This window comes from Capricornis sumatraensis, chromosome 6, assembly GCF_032405125.1.
Source record: "Capricornis sumatraensis isolate serow.1 chromosome 6, serow.2, whole genome shotgun sequence".
NCBI lineage: Eukaryota > Metazoa > Chordata > Mammalia > Artiodactyla > Bovidae > Capricornis > Capricornis sumatraensis.
The window spans coordinates 100,065,033-100,084,103 of NC_091074.1; the positions used below are offsets into that span (position 1 = coordinate 100,065,033).

The 19,071-nt window shown below is 40.6% G+C and overlaps 1 protein-coding gene across 1 annotated transcript in view; it reads left to right on the plus strand.

Annotated features, from left to right (window-relative positions):
- PLPPR1 (phospholipid phosphatase related 1) overlaps positions 1 to 19,071 on the plus strand; it is a 139,026-nt gene that overhangs the window by 101,703 nt on the left and 18,252 nt on the right. The window lies entirely within an intron of this gene.

The following is a 19,071-nucleotide window of genomic DNA, read 5'->3' on the forward strand; positions in this document are numbered from 1 at the left end:
GGTTGTATTTCCTCAAGTCATGAGCAAAGGATCACAGCACAATCAAATGTGTGGTAAATTCATGCACTCCCATGTTCACTGCAGCACTATTTATTAATATGATAGCCAAGACATGAAATCAACCTAAATGTCCATCAACAGAGCAATGGATAAAGATGATGTGGTACAGATATACACAATGGAATATTCAGTCCAGTTCAGTCGCTCAGTCGTGTCCGACTCTTGGCAACCCCATGGACTGCAGCACGCCAGGCCTCCCTGTCCATCACCGACTCCCAGGGTTTATTCAAACTCATGTCCATTGAGTTGGTGATGCCATCCAGCCATCTCATCCTCCATCATCCCCTTCTCCTCCTGCCTCCAATCCCTCCCAGCATCAGAGTCTTTTCCAGTGAGTCAACTCTTCGCATGAGGTGGCCAAAGTACTGGAGTTTCACCTTTAGCATCATTCCTTCCAAAGAACACCCAGGGCTGATCTCCTTTAGAATGGACTGGTTGGATCTCCTTGCAGTCCAAGGGATTCTCAAGAGTCTTCTCCAACACCACAGTTCAAAAGCATGAATTCTTCAGCACTCAGCTTTCTTCACAGTCCAACTCTCACATCCATACATGACCACTGGAAAAACCATAGCCTTGACTAGACGGACCTTTGTTGGCAAAGTAATGTCTCTGCTTTTCAATATGCTACTAGGTTGGTCATAACTTTCCTTCCAAGGAGTAAGTGTCTTTTAATTTCATGGCTGCAATCACCATCTGCAGTGATTTTGGAGCCACAAAAAATAAAGTCTGATATTGTTTCCCCATCTATTTCCCATGAAGTGATGGGACCAGATGCCATGATCTTCATTTTCTGAATGTTGAACTTTAAGCCAACTTTTTCACTCTCCTCTTTCACTTTTATCAAGAGGCTTTTAGTTCCTCTTCACTTTCTGCCATAAGGGTGGTGTCATCTGCATATCTGAGGTTATTGATATTTCTCCTGGCAATCTTGATTCCAGCTTGAGCTTCTTCCAGCCCAGCATTTCTCATGATGTACTCTGCATATAAGTTAAATAAGCAGGGTGACAATATACAGCCTTGATGTACTCCTGTTCCTATTTGGAACCAGTCTGTGGTTCCACGGTATGGACCTAACAGAAGCAGAAGATATTAAGAAGAGGTGGCAAGAATACACAGAAGAACTGTACAAAAAAGATCTTCATGACCAAGATAATCACGATGGTATGATCACTCACCTAGAGCCAGACATCCTGGAATGTGAAGTCAAGTGGGCCTTAGAAAGCATCACTACGAACAAAGCTAGTGGAGGTGATGGACTTCCAGTTTAGCTATTTCAAATCCTGAAAGATGATGCTGTGAAAGGGCTGCACTCAAGATGCCAGCAAATTTGGAAAACTCAGCAGTGGCCACAGGACTGGAAAAGGTGAGTTTTCATTCCAATCCCAAAGAAAGGCAATGCCAAAGAATGCTCAAACTATCACACAATTGTACTCATCTCACACGCTAGTAAAGTAATGCTCAAAACTCTCCAAGCCAGGCCTCAGGAATATGTGAACCATGAACTTCCAGATGTTCAAGCTGGTTTTAGAAAAGGCAGAGGAACCAGAGATCAAATTCCCAACATCTGCTAGATCATCAAAAAAGCAAGAGAGTTCCAGGAAAAAAAAAAAGGAATATTACTTGGCCATTAAAAAGAGTGACATAATGCCAGCAACATGGATGGATGTAGAGATTATCATACTAAGCCAGAAAGAGAAAGACAAATACCATGTGGTATCATTTACAAATGGAATCTGAAATACAAGATAAATGAAACACATGTGAAACAAAAATAGACTTACAGATATAGAAAACAGACTTGTAGTTGCCAAGGTGGGGATGGTGGAGGGAAAGACTGGGAGTTTGGAATTAGCAGATGCAAACTATTCTATATAGGATGGATAAACAACAAGGTCCTACTGTATAGCACAGGGAACTATAATATATTCAACATCCTGTGGTAAACCATAATGGAAAAGAATATGAAAAGAATGTATATATGTGTATAACTGAGTCACTTTGCTATACAGCAGAAATTAAACAATAGTATAAATCAACTATACCTTAATAAAATTTAAAAATTCTGTGCAGTAACTTCTAACATTGGCATGGGAGTGAGGGAAGTAGTAGCAAGCGAGGCCTAAGAAAACCTAAATTAAAAGGAGCAACCCTTAACATTCAAATAGTCTTCGGCTTGGCAACCCACTCCAGTGTTCTTGCCTGGAGAATCCCAGGGACGGGGGAGCCTGTGGGCTGCCATCTATGGGGTCGCACAGAGTTGGACACGACTGAAGCGACTGGGCAGCAGGCAGCAGAATCACCTGTGGGAATCTGCAGTAGGCTCATTGGGTTTACCCTGATCCATGTGATGTCATCACTATCTATTATTTGTTCCAAACAATAGTATCTTTCAAAGACATGCAGAATGTAGTCACTTGTTACCAGAGTGACTTCAAGAAAAAAAGAGGAGAGGAGAGAATATTTATTATATAGAACACTGGATTAGACACTTTATAATTTCCTTGATCCACCCAACACCCTTTAAGGTCGATTATAGTTCTAACTGTGCAGACAAAGAAGCTGATATAAAATGGGATAAAGTCACTATTCCCAAGGACAGTGTGTGTGTGTGTAAGGCTAATAATACCTGTATTGTGAGCATGAAAAATACTATCATAAAGAGCTTGATACCCAGTTTTTAATAGATGATGGTAATCATTTACTTTTAGCTTTCCATGGCATGATTTTGCTTTCCATGGGTTCAGTTACTCACCGTCAGCCATGGTCCAAAAAGGCTCCAGAAATAATTCCTACGTTTTAAATCACTCTCCATTCTGAGTATGCTGAAATCTTGCACCATCCTGCTCTGTCGTGAATCTTCCCTCTGTCCAAAGGGTCCCACCTGTCTATCAGTCACTTAGCGGCCCTCTGGTTATCACATTGACTATCATCATATCGCAGGGCTATGTTCAGGTAACCCTTACTGTACTTAATAATGGCCTCAAAGTGAAAGAGTAGTGATGCTGGCAATTTGGATATGCCAAAGAGAAGCCATAAAGTACTTTAAGCGAACAGGTAAAGGTTCTCAACTTAATAAGAACAAGAACCGTATGCTGAGGTTGAACAGTAAGAACAGATCCTTTGTTTGTGAAACTATGAAGGAAAAAGGAGCATGTGCAAGTTCTTCTGTCACAGCTCAAGCTGCAGAAGCTGCCGCCACAGCATGTGGTGAACACTCAGTCGAGACAGAAAAGGCATTACATTTGTACAGTAAGATATTCTGAGAAAGAGACTGTATTCACCTTTTATTACCGTAAATGTTGTTACAATTGGTCTATTTTGTTATTAGGTGTTGTTAATATCTTAGTGTACCTAACTTATAAATTTAACTTTATTCTAGGTATGTATGTATCAGAAAAAACATAATAAAGGATTTGGTATGATCCATGCTTTCAGGCATCTACTGGGGGTCTTGGAATATATCCCTGTGAATAAGGGGGACTACTGCAATCTGTGATCCCTTGGAGAGGAGGGACTGTGTCTTTCTTGCTTTGTATCAGTAGCATATTGTAAAATGCCTGTCATAAGTAGGCTTTCCATAATTTTTCTGGAGGGGTAAAGAACAAAACTAAACTGTGTTAAATCACAGATTTACCTAAAATTGCTTTCATAAATACTGATTCTTAAATATTCATTTGCCACCTGTTTAACTTTTTACCTCTCGTAGCTTAGTTCTGGAAAATTAAGGTACATAAATAAGGCAATTTCTAAGAGAAATTCAAAAGTCTATTCTGACTTTTCATATAGGAGAGGGAGGGGTTTATCTTGAGATGGGTAACTTTGTCGTAGTATCTGCGGATTTTTTTTAATAAGAGAAAAAAAGCATACTACTTGAAATGAAGATCCTTTAAATGGAGATGTTTCCTTTGAAAAAATTAAAGTATAATACGGTATTACTCAAAATGTATGATAAGTATTATTATAAATTGCTTACCAGTCTTTTTTTCTAGCCCAGCAGCCTGCAAAATGTATACTATGCAATTGATATTAGAAAATGATAACTATTCCTGTAAGCTGAAATGGCATGACTTTGCTCTTGCAGTTTATATAATTATTCTAGAACCTATTACAAATAGTGTTTCCTAGCAAGTACAATCAGTTTCACATTGCAAAAATGGCCAATGAACTAGCAGAATATTTTTAAACAAAATAATGCTTTATTCTATCCCAGATGAGAAAAAAACTTGGGGTTCTAGTACATTTCTAGTGAGAGTAAGTTGATATACACTTTCTGCACAGCAGTTTGACAGTATATTTCAATAGCCTTAAAATAATCAACCTTTTTAACTCAAAAGTCTATTTTAAATAATCTGTTCTAAGGAAATAATTGGAAATGTAAATCAATTTTTACAGACTAAAATCATTTTTTCATAATATAAATTAGAAATATCTAAAATATGACTTTTAAAAATAGTGTTACCATAAAGTACAATCTCAGAAAATGGTATTTTTTAACCAATTTTTAACGAAAGGGGAAAATTCATGATATAATGCTATGTGAAAAAGTCATGACACTAGGAACCTCTTTATTCTGAAATAAAAAGGATTCAACATGATATGTATATATCAGGCTCGAAGAATGGCAAGTCCTTTAATACAGTGTTTGCTGTTGAAAGAAGAGCTGAAAGTGGCACCTTGGCTCTCAGATCCCCTGTCTTCTCTAGCCTGTGTGACTGGGACTTGGACAGACAGCCCCTCACCCCACCCTACAGATCCAAATTAAATTTTAAGTGAGAAAATGGCAATGGCCAAGTCAAAGGAAAAACATTCAAATTAAGCCATCTTGTCCTATAGACAAATGCTAACTGTGTTGACCTTGACAGAAAGGATTGAACTCCTCTGATTCCCAAATCCAACAATAACTTTTTTCCAGGGTCCTCATTATAAGGAAGATGAAACACCCTCACAGACATAGAAAACTTGTGGTTACCAGAGAGGAAATGTCTGGGACTAACAGATACATACCACTATGTATAAAGTAAACAACAAGGATTTACCGTAGAGCACAGGGAACTATATTCAATATCTGATAATAACCTGTAATGGAAAAGAACCTGAAAATATATATGTAACTGAAACACATTGCTGTACACCTAAAACTAATGCTATATGATAAATCAACTATACTGCAACAAACAAAAAGCAGTCTCCCAGGCTTTAGCTTTAAACCCTCAGAGTTAACTTCTGTGAAAGCGAAGTCGCTCAGTCGTGTCCGACTCTTTGGGACCCCATGGACTGTAGCCCACCAGGCCCCTCCGTTCTTGGGGCTCTCCAGGCAAGAGTACTGGAGTAGGTTGCCATTTTCTTCTCCAGGGGATCTTCCCGACCCAGGGATCAAACCCAGGTCTCCTGCACTGCAGGCAGACACTTTACCCTCTGAGCCACCAGCCAAGCCCAACTTCTGTACTCATTTCCAAACTGCTATATAGTTTCTCACACTGTGTTACATGATGTGGGAAGGGAGAAAAGGAATTGGTGGAACTAACAAATTTGACCAACCTTTTATCAAAGCAAATGTTGTCAAATTAGTAACACATATTTAGGCTTCTCCCTTTCATTTTCTCCTCTCCATTGCTTTCCCTTCCTATACCAGTTTTTTTGGTAGGCATTAAGCTGAACAACAATACACAGCCTTAAGTTCTAAGATGATATAAACTTCTACATTCTCTTTTCAGAAACAAAAACAAAGGAAGTCATATTTAAATTCCTTTCATTCACAAATATACTTGAGTAAGCATATCTTGTAAATATTGATTATTAAATAATAGTTTTTTCATTTAAAACTGAAAAGTATGGGTAAAAAATATTAGAATTTGATGAGGGTTTTTGGTTTACTTGCCTTCTTGAATACTTTCCTTGGGGTTAAAGAAAAATACTGATCCAAATATACCAAGATTAGATTGTCTATTAGCACATAAAATAGACTGTCATCCAGAAACTATTTATTATGGGCTTTTCATTTGGAATCACACGGTTGCTCTGTTATTACTTCTAATAAAACTTTAATTAAATACCAAGTAAGTCTTAGACCATTTATTTAGGTCAGGTCTAAGGATTAGGTAGCCAGGGACAGACTGGAAAGTACCATGGTAAAGAGTTAATTCATGTAACACTAATTAATTGCCATAAATTAAGTGTGATCTAAATGAAGCATGAATATTTTAAATGCAGCCTCAAAGGTCACAGTGTTTTATGGTTGTAAGAATTGATACCCTGAGACAAGCTTAATGTCAGCCTTTTTGAGAACTAGAAAATCCTTCTCAATTTAGAAATTCATTTAGATGTACTTTACCTGAAAGGAAACTCCATTTGATTGCATCAGTCCATTTTCACTTGCATTCAGTGTTTATAATTATAAACAGGGGACTCAACATATGTTTAACCTTCAACAATTATTGGCATCTACCATATGCTAAACACTGATTAAGGTGTTGAGAACATATTAGTGAACTGAATAGAGATTTACTTCCTCTCATTGAATTTATATTCTAATGGCGGAAGCCAGGCATTAAAATAAGTATATTATAGTATTTGTGTTATGGAGGGAAATAATGTAGAAAAAGGAAATAGGGGGTTTGCAAAGGCAAATATGCAATTTTAAGCGGGAAGGAAGAGGCTGCCCTCCAATGAGAATTGTCTAGAGTTGGCAGTGACTTCATAGCAGGACAATGACCATTCCAGGAAACTAGGTGCCCAGTGAAGTAGCCCAGCTCCATATGTTGACCACGGAAGTTGACCTTGGCTGGAGAGTTTGAAGGAGAATGTCAGTGCCCAGGCACCCAACTTTAGTTCTGAGTCCAGAGTAGACCCTAAAACAAATATGTCAAAGACAAGGTAGGGCATGGGCCTATAAGTAGATGGAGATATTTCTGCTGCTGCTGCTGCTAAGTCACTTCAGTCGTTCCGACTCTGTGCGACCCCATAGATGGCAGCCCACCAGGCTCCCCCATCCCTGGGATTCTCTAGGCAAGAATACTGGAGTGGGTTGCCATTTCCTTCTCCAATGCATGAAAGTGAAAAGTGAAAGTGAAGTCGCTCAGTCGTGTCTGACTCTTAGCGACCCCATGGACCGCAGCCCACCAGGCTCCTCCATCCATGGGAGTTTCCAGGCAAAAGTACTGGAGTGCGGTGCCATTGCCTTCTCCGGAGATATTTCTAGAACTCAGCAACAAGAACCAGATTTGAACCCAGGTATATAGCTGAGAAACCTATATGCAGGTCAGGAAACAACAGAACTGGACATGGAACAACAGACTGGTTCCAAATAGGAAAAGGAGTACGTCAAGGCTGTATATTGTCACCCTGCTTATTTCACTTATATGCAGAGTACATCATGAGAAACGCTGGACTGAAAGAAACACAAGCTGGAATCAAGATTGCCGGGAGAAATATGAATAACCTCAGATATGCAGATGACACCACCCTTATGGCAGAAAGGGAAGAGGAACTAAAAAGCCTCTTGATGAAAGTGAAAGTGAAAAAGTTGGCTTAAAGCTCAAAATTCAGAAAATGAAGATCATGACATCTAGTCCCATCATTTCATGGGAAATAGATGGGGAAACAGTGGAAACAGTGTCAGACTTTATTTTGGGGGGCTCCAAAATCACTGCAGGTGGTGACTGCAGCCATGAAATTAAAAGACACTCCTTGGAAGAAAAGTTATGACAAACCTAGATAGCATATTGAAAGGCAGAGACATTACTTTGCCAACAAAGGTCCATCTAATCAAGGCTATGATTTTTCCAGTGGTCATGTATGGATGTGAGAGTTGGACTGTGAAGAAGGCTGAGCACCGAAGAATTGATGCTTTTGAACTGTGGTGTTAGAGAAGACTCTTGAGAGTCCCTTGGACTGCAAGGAGATTCAACAAGTCCATTCTGAAGGAGATCATCCCTGGGTGTTCTTTGGAAGGAATGATGCTAAAGCTGAAACTCCAATACTTTGGCCACCTTATGTGAAGAGTTGACTCATTGGAAAAGACTCTGATGCTAGGAGGGACTGGGGGCAGGAGTAGAAGGGGACAACAGAGGATGAGATGGCTGGGTGGCATCACTGACTCGATGGATGCGAGTCTGAGTGAACTCTGGGAGTTGGTGATGGACAGGGAGGCCTGGCATGCTGCGATTCATGGGGTCGCAAAGAGTCGGACACGACTGAGCGACTGAACTGAACTGAATTAATATAACTGAGGCGGCAAAAGCCAGGATGGATCTCAGGAAATAAGTGGAACCTCAGTTTCTGGACCCTGTGAACATCCAGATCACCAGACTTTGAGACAAAGATGTTTGATGCTTCCCTCTAGGGACCAGGATGGACTCTGGACGCAGGAGAGGGAGGCATGCTGAGGTTGAGAGCCTTGGTTGACGTTGGAGGCATAACCAGGGCTCAAACACTACTCACGTCTCAAGAAGGTGTGCCGAGGCTGCTTTTGGTTGCTCAGTCTAGTCCTCCTTGAATGTCAGTCCTCACTGAACCAGAGCATTACAGGCCTGAACAAGACTCCTGACCCAGAATTCTACAAGTTACTCTAATTATCAAGACGAAAGTTATTTCGTCATGAGACTCAAGGAACCCTTTTCCAAGGACCCTTCCCAGAACCAGTGTTTAGAGACTGGACTCAAATAACAAGACTAACTGAGTGGCTTAGTGCTAACTAGAAGGACTATGGAAAAATTAATGCTTAAGAGCTAACTAAAAGAACTAAGGATTGCTGCTTTCTCTAGCACTTTGCAGATTAACCTGTGCAAATTCATGGCGCTTCAGTGAACTTATTGGCTGTAAAGCAGTTTCTCTTCCTCAGCACTATTTACATCTTGGGGCTGTTAGTTCTTTTCTGTACAGGAGGAGAGGACATCCTACATTGTAGAGTGCAGGATGCATGGGAGCGTCCCTGGCCTCTAACCAGATGCCAGTAGCACCCCCTCCCCTACGAGTGACAATCAAAAATGCTTCCAAACATTACAAAATGTCCCCTGGGGACAGGATCACCCTCAGTCAAAATCCACTGCTATAACAAGTATTTCAAAGACTTTTTAAAAAGAGTTTTACGAATATTTATGTTATATAAGATCACACACAACAAAGTCAAGCACAGCGAGGTGCAGAAATACTGTCTGAATATCAGAAATGAATCCCAGGGCTTCCCTGGCGGCTCTGTGCTAAAAGAGTCTGCCTGCCAATGCAGGAGACACAGGTTCAATCCCTGAACTGGGAAGACCCCACATGCTGCAGCGCAACTAAGCTCCCGTGCCACAACTATTGAGCCTGTGCTCTAGAGCCTGGGAGTTACAGCTACTGAGCCCATGTGCTGCAATTACTGCAGCCTGCAGGCCCTAGAGCCTGTATTCCACAAGAGAAGCCACCTCAGTAAGTAGCCTGCCCACTGCAACTAGAGAGTAGCCCCCACTCGCTGCAACTAGAGGAAAGTCTTCACAGCAAAGAAGACCCAGCACAGCCAAAGAAAGGAAGAAATGACTCCCAACAACTCAGGGCAGTTTCAAAGTTTTCTATGATTAAAAAAATAATAACAAAATTTGCAAAATATGCAAATATCAAATCACATTGTATACCTGAAACTAATACAATGCTACATGTCACTTGCACCTTAATTTTTAAAAGTGCATGTTTTGGAAATAATTTAAATTATTACATCAAAACATAATAAAAGTGGATGGGAAATGCTGATGCAGAGAGCAACAGTACCAGATCAGGATGGCTCATCACCAATAGGGCCGGCAGCTGCCTGCTGATGGAACTTGAGGCTGGTCAGGTGGTGGGAATGGAAGTGGATTCAGATCAACAGCTTTGGGTTTAGAAACTTATAAATATGAATCAGAAAGAGCAAAATTTGAAGGCTGGAAGCCCTCCAGGATTTGATTTCCTGTTTTTAGGTTCCTTGATAGGTAAGGAATCTAAAATCTTTCCTCTCCATCTTTAGTTTGTATCTAGGTGTACTTTCTAGTACATCATGCAAAATGCCAGGCTGGATGAATCACAAGCTGGAAATCAAGACTGCCAGGAGAAATATCAACAACCTCAGATACAGATGATACCACTCTAATGGCAGAAAGTGAAGAGGAACTAAAGAGCCTCTTGAGGAAGGTGAAAAAGCTGGCTTAAAACTCAACATTCAAAAAACTAAGATCATGGCACTCACTCCCATCACTTCATGGTAAATAGATGGGAAAAGAGGAAACAATGACAGATTTTATTTTCTTGGGCTCCAAAATCACTGCAGACATAAAATTAAAGATGCTTGCTCCTTGAAAAGAAAGCTATGACAAACCTAGACAGTTTATTAAAAAGCAGAGACATTACTTTGCCACCAAAGGTCTATGTAGCATATTAAAAAGTAGAGACATCACTTTGCTGACAAAGATCCATATTGTCAAAGCTATGGTTTTCCCAGCAGTCATGTATTGATGTGAGAGTTGGACCATAAAGAAGACTGAGTGCCAAAGAACTGAGGCTTTGGAATTGTGCTAGAGAAGACTCTTGAGAGGCCCTCAGACTGGAAGTAGCTCAAACCAGTCGATCCTAAAGGAAATCAACCCTGAATATTCATTGGAAGGACTGTTGCTGAAGTTCTAATACTTTGGTCACCTGAGGTGAAAAGCCAGGGGTGGGCAAAGGACGAAATGATTAGGTAACATCACTGCCAGGGTCCAGCCCTGGTGGAACCAGGGAATTCGAAGCAGGGATGGCGTGGCGAGGAAAAACTTATTTATTTAATTAGAAATATAAAGAGAGATTAAGAAGAAATAGTGTAGCAGGAAAATTTAGTGGAGAAAAGAGGCTGAATAACTTGGTTTATGTGGAAAGCCAATAAAGTTCCAGACGAGGAACTTGCGCCATCTACGTTAGGCCACAGGCACCCACTTGAATAGCGGGGGTGCCCCACCTTGGGCTCCCTCTCGCGTGGATCTTAGAAGCCAGGGCAAGTAAGTAGACATGGTAAGCCTCCACGCCCCAGATGGGAATTCAGCCAGAAAAGGAGAGAAGGAGAATAGACCACATGGGGGAAACCAGTCCAGTGACTGGCCCATCCTCTATTGTCCAGAAAAGCCTTTTATACCTTTTTTTGTACATAGAGATCAATGGATAACATAAAATTATGCAGCGTCAGCATCCCTGACTCTTATCGAGACCAGGCTCTCTCTCTGCATACCTAGTTGTATACACAAGTCTTAGGTAATTTACATCATCTTCTGGCCAGAGGGCCAATTAACATTTTACAGCCCTTTTGCTGATAAGGGTTTGTCAACCAGAAGACTTATTTGCCCTAACAGTGTTGTTCTTCCCAAAGTTTGGTGCCACTCTCAGAAAGCACTAAATAAAGTTATATTCTTACATAGCAAAGACGCAACAATTTATAACAATGAAAGAAGTACAGTGATTTATAACAAAGAAAAAAGTAATTAACTCAAAAGTCTAGTGTTGCTAACATCAAAACTACTATATTCCTTTTTCTATATCCCTATTACATTGATTAACATCCTTCAGGTGTCTAAAAGATAAAGAATATGGAGGCCTGGCAGCAGTCATTAAGTCAACAGTGAAAACCCATCACCAATATGATTTTTAGCTCTTTAGAAAAGGCTCTGTATCTTTAAGATGCCTTAAGCTTTGTGCCTCTCGCAGTTGAGGGGCTGTAAGCAATTCACAAGCTGCAAAAAGTCCAGGGGAACCTGTCAGGCAAGTTAGAGAGCCATCAAAGGGGGTTCAGGCCGAGACATTCTTTTTATATGCAGGAGACTGTTAACTGGAGCCCTAAGTTAATTCCTTTTAGAGGCAGAAGAGCGGAAAGCACAGTACAATAAGGCAGGCAGACTCTGGTTTTTAGGGGTAGATGTTCAGGAAAACCCAGGGGGAACCCCCGAAGCCAGATCACGCCTTTGCGTTTTGTCGGGCTTCCTTCCTCATGACCTTTATCACAGGCGGGATTCCTCACACAGGCTCCCGGCACATCACCAACTCAATAGACATGAATCTGAGCAAACTCCAGGAGATAGTGGAGGACAGAGGAGCCTGGCGTACTACAGTCCATGGGGTTGCAGAGTCGGGACCACTGAGCCACTGAGCACACAGCAGGCACACAACAGGAGTGAGGGAGGAAGCAGATCCTGAGAGAAAGCCCCGAGGAGCTGTCCTGCATGAAGAGGAGTAAAGTCCCTCTTGTTGAGATAGAGCCACCTTACCAAGAAATTGTACAACTTTGGGGACTTCCCTGACGTGCAGTGGTTAAAACCGCACACTCCCAGTGCACTGAGATAGAACCATCTTACCAAGAAATTGTACAACTCTGGGGACTTCCCTGACAGTGCAGTGGTTAAAACCGCACACTCCCAGTGCAGAGGGCACAGGTTTGATCCCTGGTGGCTCAGATGGTAAAGCGTCTGCCTGCAATGCAGGAGACCTGGGTTTGATTCCTGGGTCGGAAAGATTCCCTGGAGAAGGAAATGGCAATCCACTCCAGCACTCTTGCCTGGAAAATCCCATGGATGGAGGAGCCTGGTGGGCTATAGTCCACAGGGTCGCAAAGAGTCGGACACGATTGAGCGACTTCACTTTCACTTTTGGGTAACTAAGATGCCACATGACATGTGGCATGGCCAAAAGTAGACTTTTTTAAAAAATCATACAACTTTATACTTTGGAGGAGCAGAAGTATATCAGTTTGTTCCTTCATTTATAAATACATTTGGGAGGTTTTCTGGCTGATAACTCTTCCTCTTTCTTTACCATGATGCGTAGTTATAGTAATGACAGATTATTGTTTAAACACCACCAGCTCCTCATATTGTAAAGGTGTTTTATTAATACAAAGAATGAATAACAGAGTCAAATACATGTTTGAGTTTGTTAGAATTAGTGTTATCTCTTTCTTCTGCCTTAAAATAACTTAATAATCAACTTATTTGAAATATTCCTGTTATAAAAATAGTCATTAATATATAAATCTCACAATGTACAAAATGTTTTTACAACTATTTGATGTGATTTTTCAATAATAACCCAGTGATTTAGGACTATTTAAAACGTCTAAATAAATAAAACCTCTCATATAGATAAAGTAACTGAAGTTCAGATTATTTGATTTACATAAAATTTATTCTTTTGATTAAAACCATGACATCAAGACAAGTAGCCTGCTGTCAGCTTTCATGTTTCTGTGACTTATTGAGGAAAGAGACCCCAGAATCTTTGTTCTGTGATCCCCTGAAATTAACTATCTAAGGAACTGACAGATTCAGTCCTGTCAGAAACTTCCTTTCAAAACACAATATTTGATGTATGTAAATCAATTTGCACTAATGGTGTTGTTATACCAGAAACAAAGTCAGATTCATTGCCAAAGTGATGAGAAAAGTGCCTCGTTCAGTGATGACATGTCTTAGGTATTCTACCATCTTCTTGTTGGAAAATTGTTGGCTAAAAAATAGAGGAATTCTTTTTCTGAGTTGACAAGGCAAACATTTCATTGGGGAAATGCTCTAAATCCTTGCCTCTTAGTGCATGAGTGAGAACTAAAGTCCTTTTTTTCACAGCTTAATGCTTATGTATATATATATTTTTAAGTACATAAAAATATAAGCTTAGAGGGTTGTGAAGGAGAAGGCAATGGCATCCCACTCCAGTACTCTTGCCTGGAAAATCCCATGGACGGAGGAGCCTGGTGGGCTGCAGTCCATGGGGTCGCTAAGAGTCGGACACAACTGAGCTACTTCACTTTCACGCATTGGAGAAGGAAATGGCAACCCACTCCAGTGTTCTTGCCTAGAGAATCCCAGGGACGGGGAAGCCTGGTGGGCTGCCGTCTATGGGGTCGCACAGAGTCGGACACAACTGAAGTGACTTAGCAGCCACAGAGGGTTGTGAATAAGAGTCTGGATCTAGAGCCGTAAGTATTTAGTGTCTAATCCCAGCTCTTCTATTCCCATCACAGGGGCTTCCCTGGTGGCTCAGGGGTAAAGAATTGGCCTGCCAGTGCAGGAGACCTGGGTTTGATCCCTGGGTCGGGAAGATCCCCTGGAGAAGGAAATGGCAACCCACTCCAGTATTCTTACCTGGGAAATCCCTTGAACAGGATAGCCCTGGCAGGCTATAGTCCATAGGGCTGCAAAAGTGTCAGACACAACTTAGAGACTAAAAACAAACCCAGCTGTTCTATTTACTAGCTGTATGAACTTGGTCAAATTAGTTGACCTCTCTGTGCCTCACTTTCCTCATCTGTAAAATGGAGATAATGGTGTCTACCTCAGAGAGTTGTGGTGGACTAATATTTCCAAGCACTTAGATTAATACTGACCACATTCTAAGCACCATGTATTAGCTATCTTGTTACCATCATTACCTAGTATCCATGGCAGTCTTATTTAAACATCTGTCTCATCACCTCAGTACACCTTGCAAGGAAATGAGATGAACATGGTAACTGCAGATAAAATATCTTCATTAGGAATTTTCCAGTTTGAATAAACCATGTTAAGGAGAAGAAAACATTTCACTGTCTCTCCTTTTTCTAAAGACATAATTGTTTCCTGAAGGAATGGTCTTCACAGCTGGATGACTTTCTCCACTGAGATTTTCCACTAGGGATCTCCACATAGCAACAGGAGAAGCAAAAAGAAACTATGTTCATTTCTTTGCATCTTATATTCCGTTTGCAATGGTGCTTTGATGAAAGATGCAATCTAGAATGAAGACCCAATGATTGCATCAGAATATACTGAGGAAAGTTGAACATAAGAATTCCTTAGAGGTCCCCTTTCCACTGTCAAAAATGGTACTGGTGACGCCATTCCTCTTGCTTGTACCTGTGTGTAGGATAAGATTGCCATCAATTTTCCTACTAAAATAAAGGCCAGGAATTGATTTGAGGGGGTGTTTCCTTGTTTTTTGGAACATCATAGTGGGAAAACTACCATAAAAGATTCACAAAGCTGGTTAACTTCTCAAAGTGAGAAAATGTTCAAGCATTCTTAAGCTCAAACAGTATGGAGCATGTGTGTGCTAAGTCGCTTCAGTCGTGTCCAACTCTTTGGGACCCTGTGGAATGCAACCTTTCAGGTTCCTCTGTCCATGGGGATTCTCCAGGCAAGATACTGGACTTAGTTGCCATGCCCTCCTCCAGGGGATCTTCCCAACCCAGGGACTGAACCCATGTCTCTTACATCTCCTGCACTGGCAGACAGGTTCTTTACCACTAAGATCTCTTGAGAAGCCCTTTCATTACCTTGATTTGCTAGCATAGACAGAAGAGCCATTCCCTTTTAGAAATGTTTAATAAAAGGTTGAGAACATATATTGAGAAAGAACTAAGATCCCCTCCCCTTTTCAGAGAGCAGTATTACCACTCTAACCCAGATAGCTTGTTTTTATGTCTTTTCCACTATCCTTTCAAAATTCTCTGTGTTAGTTTCTCCACAAGAAAAACATGTAGGAGCCATGCTTCCATGTGTGCACGTGTTAATATTTAAACTGACAACCATCGCAGCTTCTCAGAGTCAGAAATGGGGCAATGTGTCTCAAAGATGTTCATGCCTACGTAAAACTGCCCAAGTGCATCATGACTTCCAGATTTCTTGTGCTTCATACACATCCACAGGAGGAAACCTCTCCTGCATATGTAGTGTGGATCTTCATACTCCAAATTAAGGATATTTCCTCATTCTTGCTGTATTGAAAAGGGAGAGTGATTTGCTTTCCAAATTATGACTTACAAGTTTTCTGACTCCTGAGACACTTAGAAAGACCCAGTTTTCAATTCTAAGCAGTTAGCACTCTACTGGATTTTGTGGCCTTTATTAAAAAGAGAAATGATCCCTACCGCTTACATGCTAAGTGGTTTGATCTCAACCCCCTGTTCAACAGAGTCAGGGATGTGAGACCCAACAGAAGTTAGACAATTTGGACAAGTTTTTATGCTCTTGTACTGTCTTCTCCTGTCAGTCTTCTCTGAAATCTCTTCTGCAGTTGATTCATTGATTCCACAAATGTCTATTAAGTGTTTACTGTGTGCCAGATTTGGTGCTAGGTACTTGGATACAGTATTGAGCAAAAAAACAGATGTGTTCTCTGCTCTTTACAGCGTGCATATTATACAGTTCTAATGGGAGAGATGGACACTTTTGAATAATCACATATAAGAGGTACAAAAAAAGAAGTATAATGGTATAATACTAGTCTAAAATAGTATTTTTACTCACTCACCTAGGGTCAGTTAATCTACAACAGAGAGGCAAGAATATACAATGGAGAAAAGACACTCTTCAATAAGTGGTACTGGGAAAGCTATACAGCTACATGTAAAAGAATGAAATTAGAACATTCTCTAATACCACACACACAAATAAACTCAAAATGGATTAAAGTCCTAAATGTAACACCAGATACTATGAAACTCCTATAGGAAAACATAGGCAGAACATTTTTTATATACATTGCAGCAATACCTGTCTGGATAGAGGAAAACAAAAAAACAGAAATGAACAAATGGTACCTAATAAACTTAAAAGCTTTTGCAAAGCAAAAGAAACCATAAACAAAATAAAAAGACAACCCACAGGTTGGGAGAAAATATTTGAAAATGAAGCAACTGATTAATGAAGCAAGGGATTAATCTCCAAAATATACAAATAGCTCATGTGGCTCTGTCAAAAATAAATAAATGAAAAAGTGGGCAAAGGGGCTTCCCTGGTGGCTAAGTGGTAAGGAATCCCCCTGCCAATGCAGGAGACGTGGGTTTGATTCTGGTCTGGGAAGATCCCACATGCCATAAACCCGTGCACCACAACTATTAAGCCTGTTTTCTAGAGCTTGGCAGCCACAGCTACTTAAGCTCTCATGCCCTAGAGTCTATGCTCTACAACAAAAGAAGCCACCTCAATGAGAAGACTGACCACCGCAACTGGAGAGCAGCCTTCGCTTTCCGCAGCCTAGAGAAAAGCTTATGTAGCAGCAAAGACCCAGCACAGCCAAAAAAAAATTTTTCAAATACTAATTTTTTTTTAATTTAAATGTTTTTAAAATGGGCAAAGACCTAAGTGGATATTTCTCCAAAGACGACACACAGAGGGCCAAAAAGCACATGAAAAGATGCTCAACATCACCAATTATCAGAGAAATACAAATCAAAACTACAGTGAGGTTGCGTCGCACATCAGTCAGAATAACCATCGTCAAAAAGTCTACAAACAGTAAATGCTGGAGATGGTGTGGAGAAAAGGAAATGGTATAGAGTTTTCTTAAAAACCTGAAAGTAGAGTTGCCATATAATCCAACAATCTCACTCCTAGGCATATATCCAGAGGAAAATATAATTCAAAATGATATATGCACCCCAGTGTTCACAGTAGCAATATTCAGAATAACCAAGACACATGTGCTCAGTTACTCAGTTGTGTCTCAATCTTTGCAACCCCACGGACTGTAGCCCACCAGACTTCTTTGTCCATGAGATATTTTCAAGCAGAAATACTGAACTGGGTTGCCATTTCCTACTCTAAGACACGGAAGCAATCTAAACGTCCATCCCCGATGAAAGATGTGGTGCACATACACAATGGAATACTACTCAGCCACAGAAAAGAATGAAATAATGCCACCTGCAGCAGCGTGAATGGGTGTGCAGATATTACGCTAAGTAAGCTAGATAACACAAATATCGTATGATATCACTTACACGTCAAATTTAAAAAGAAAAAATGATACAAATGAACTTACTTACAAAACAGAAACAAATCCACATACTTAAAAAATAAGTTTATGGTTACCAAATGGGAACAGGAGAGATAAATTAGGAGTTTGAGATTAACATATACACACTACTATACATAAAGCAGATAACCAACAAGCTTCTACTGTATAGCACAGGGAACTATATTCTGTATTTTGTAATAACTTGTAAGGGAAAATGGAGAAGGCAATGGCACCCCACTCCAGTACTCTTGCCTGGGAAATCCCATGGACAGAGGAGCCTGGTAGGCTGCAGTCCATGGGGTCTTGAAGAGTCGGACACGATTGAGCGACTTCACATTCACGTTTCACTTTCATGCATTGGAGAAGGAAATGGCAACCCACTCCAGTGTTCTTGCCTGGAGAATCCCAGGGACAGTGAAGCCTGGTGGGCTGCCATCTATGGGGTCACAGAGTCGGACACAACTGAAGCGACTTAGCAGCAGCAGTAAGGGAAAAGAATCTGAAATATACATGTATAACTGAATCACTTTGCTGTACACTTAAAATACAACATTGTAAATAAAGTGTACTTCAAAAAAACTTTATAAACCCAAAAAATATGCTTTATATATAACGGTTGTAAATTTGAGTAACTCAAATATGCAAACATTTCATAGTTTTTGTTTTAACTGAGATGCAATTCACATACCACACAATTCACCCTTTAAAGTGTTCAGTTTGATAGTTTTTAGTATGTTCACGAAGTTGTACAACTACCAGCACTGTTTAATTCTAGAAAATTTCTTCATCCCTCCCAAAATACCAATACCTATTAGCAGTCACCCACTGTTTTTCCCTTCTCCCCAGACCCTGATGTTCACTATTCTACTCTCTATCTTTGGAGTTGCCTATTTTAGGCATTTCACATAAATTGATCATACAAGGTAAAAAAAATAAAAGTAGCATTTTCCCCAAGACCCCATGTGATATGTGATTATTTCTCCCTCTTCAGTCTTAGGTGGGGCAAGATCTATACATTCTGTTTTCCTCAACAGAAAGAAGAACAGAATGACTTGCTCTCGGGTCCAGTCTCCAGAGCTTAAGCCTGAGAGCAGGTTGGCATGCACAGCACTGAGTCCAATTCCAAATTAGCAGGTTTCCACCTGGAGTTCCTCAGCTCCACTGAACTGGCATCTCCTCCTACCCCCAGTGCCATGACAATGCAGTCACGCAAAGCTATGGCACCCAGCACACGCTGCTCTCTACAGCGTGCAGGTCTAAAGCTCTCAGAAG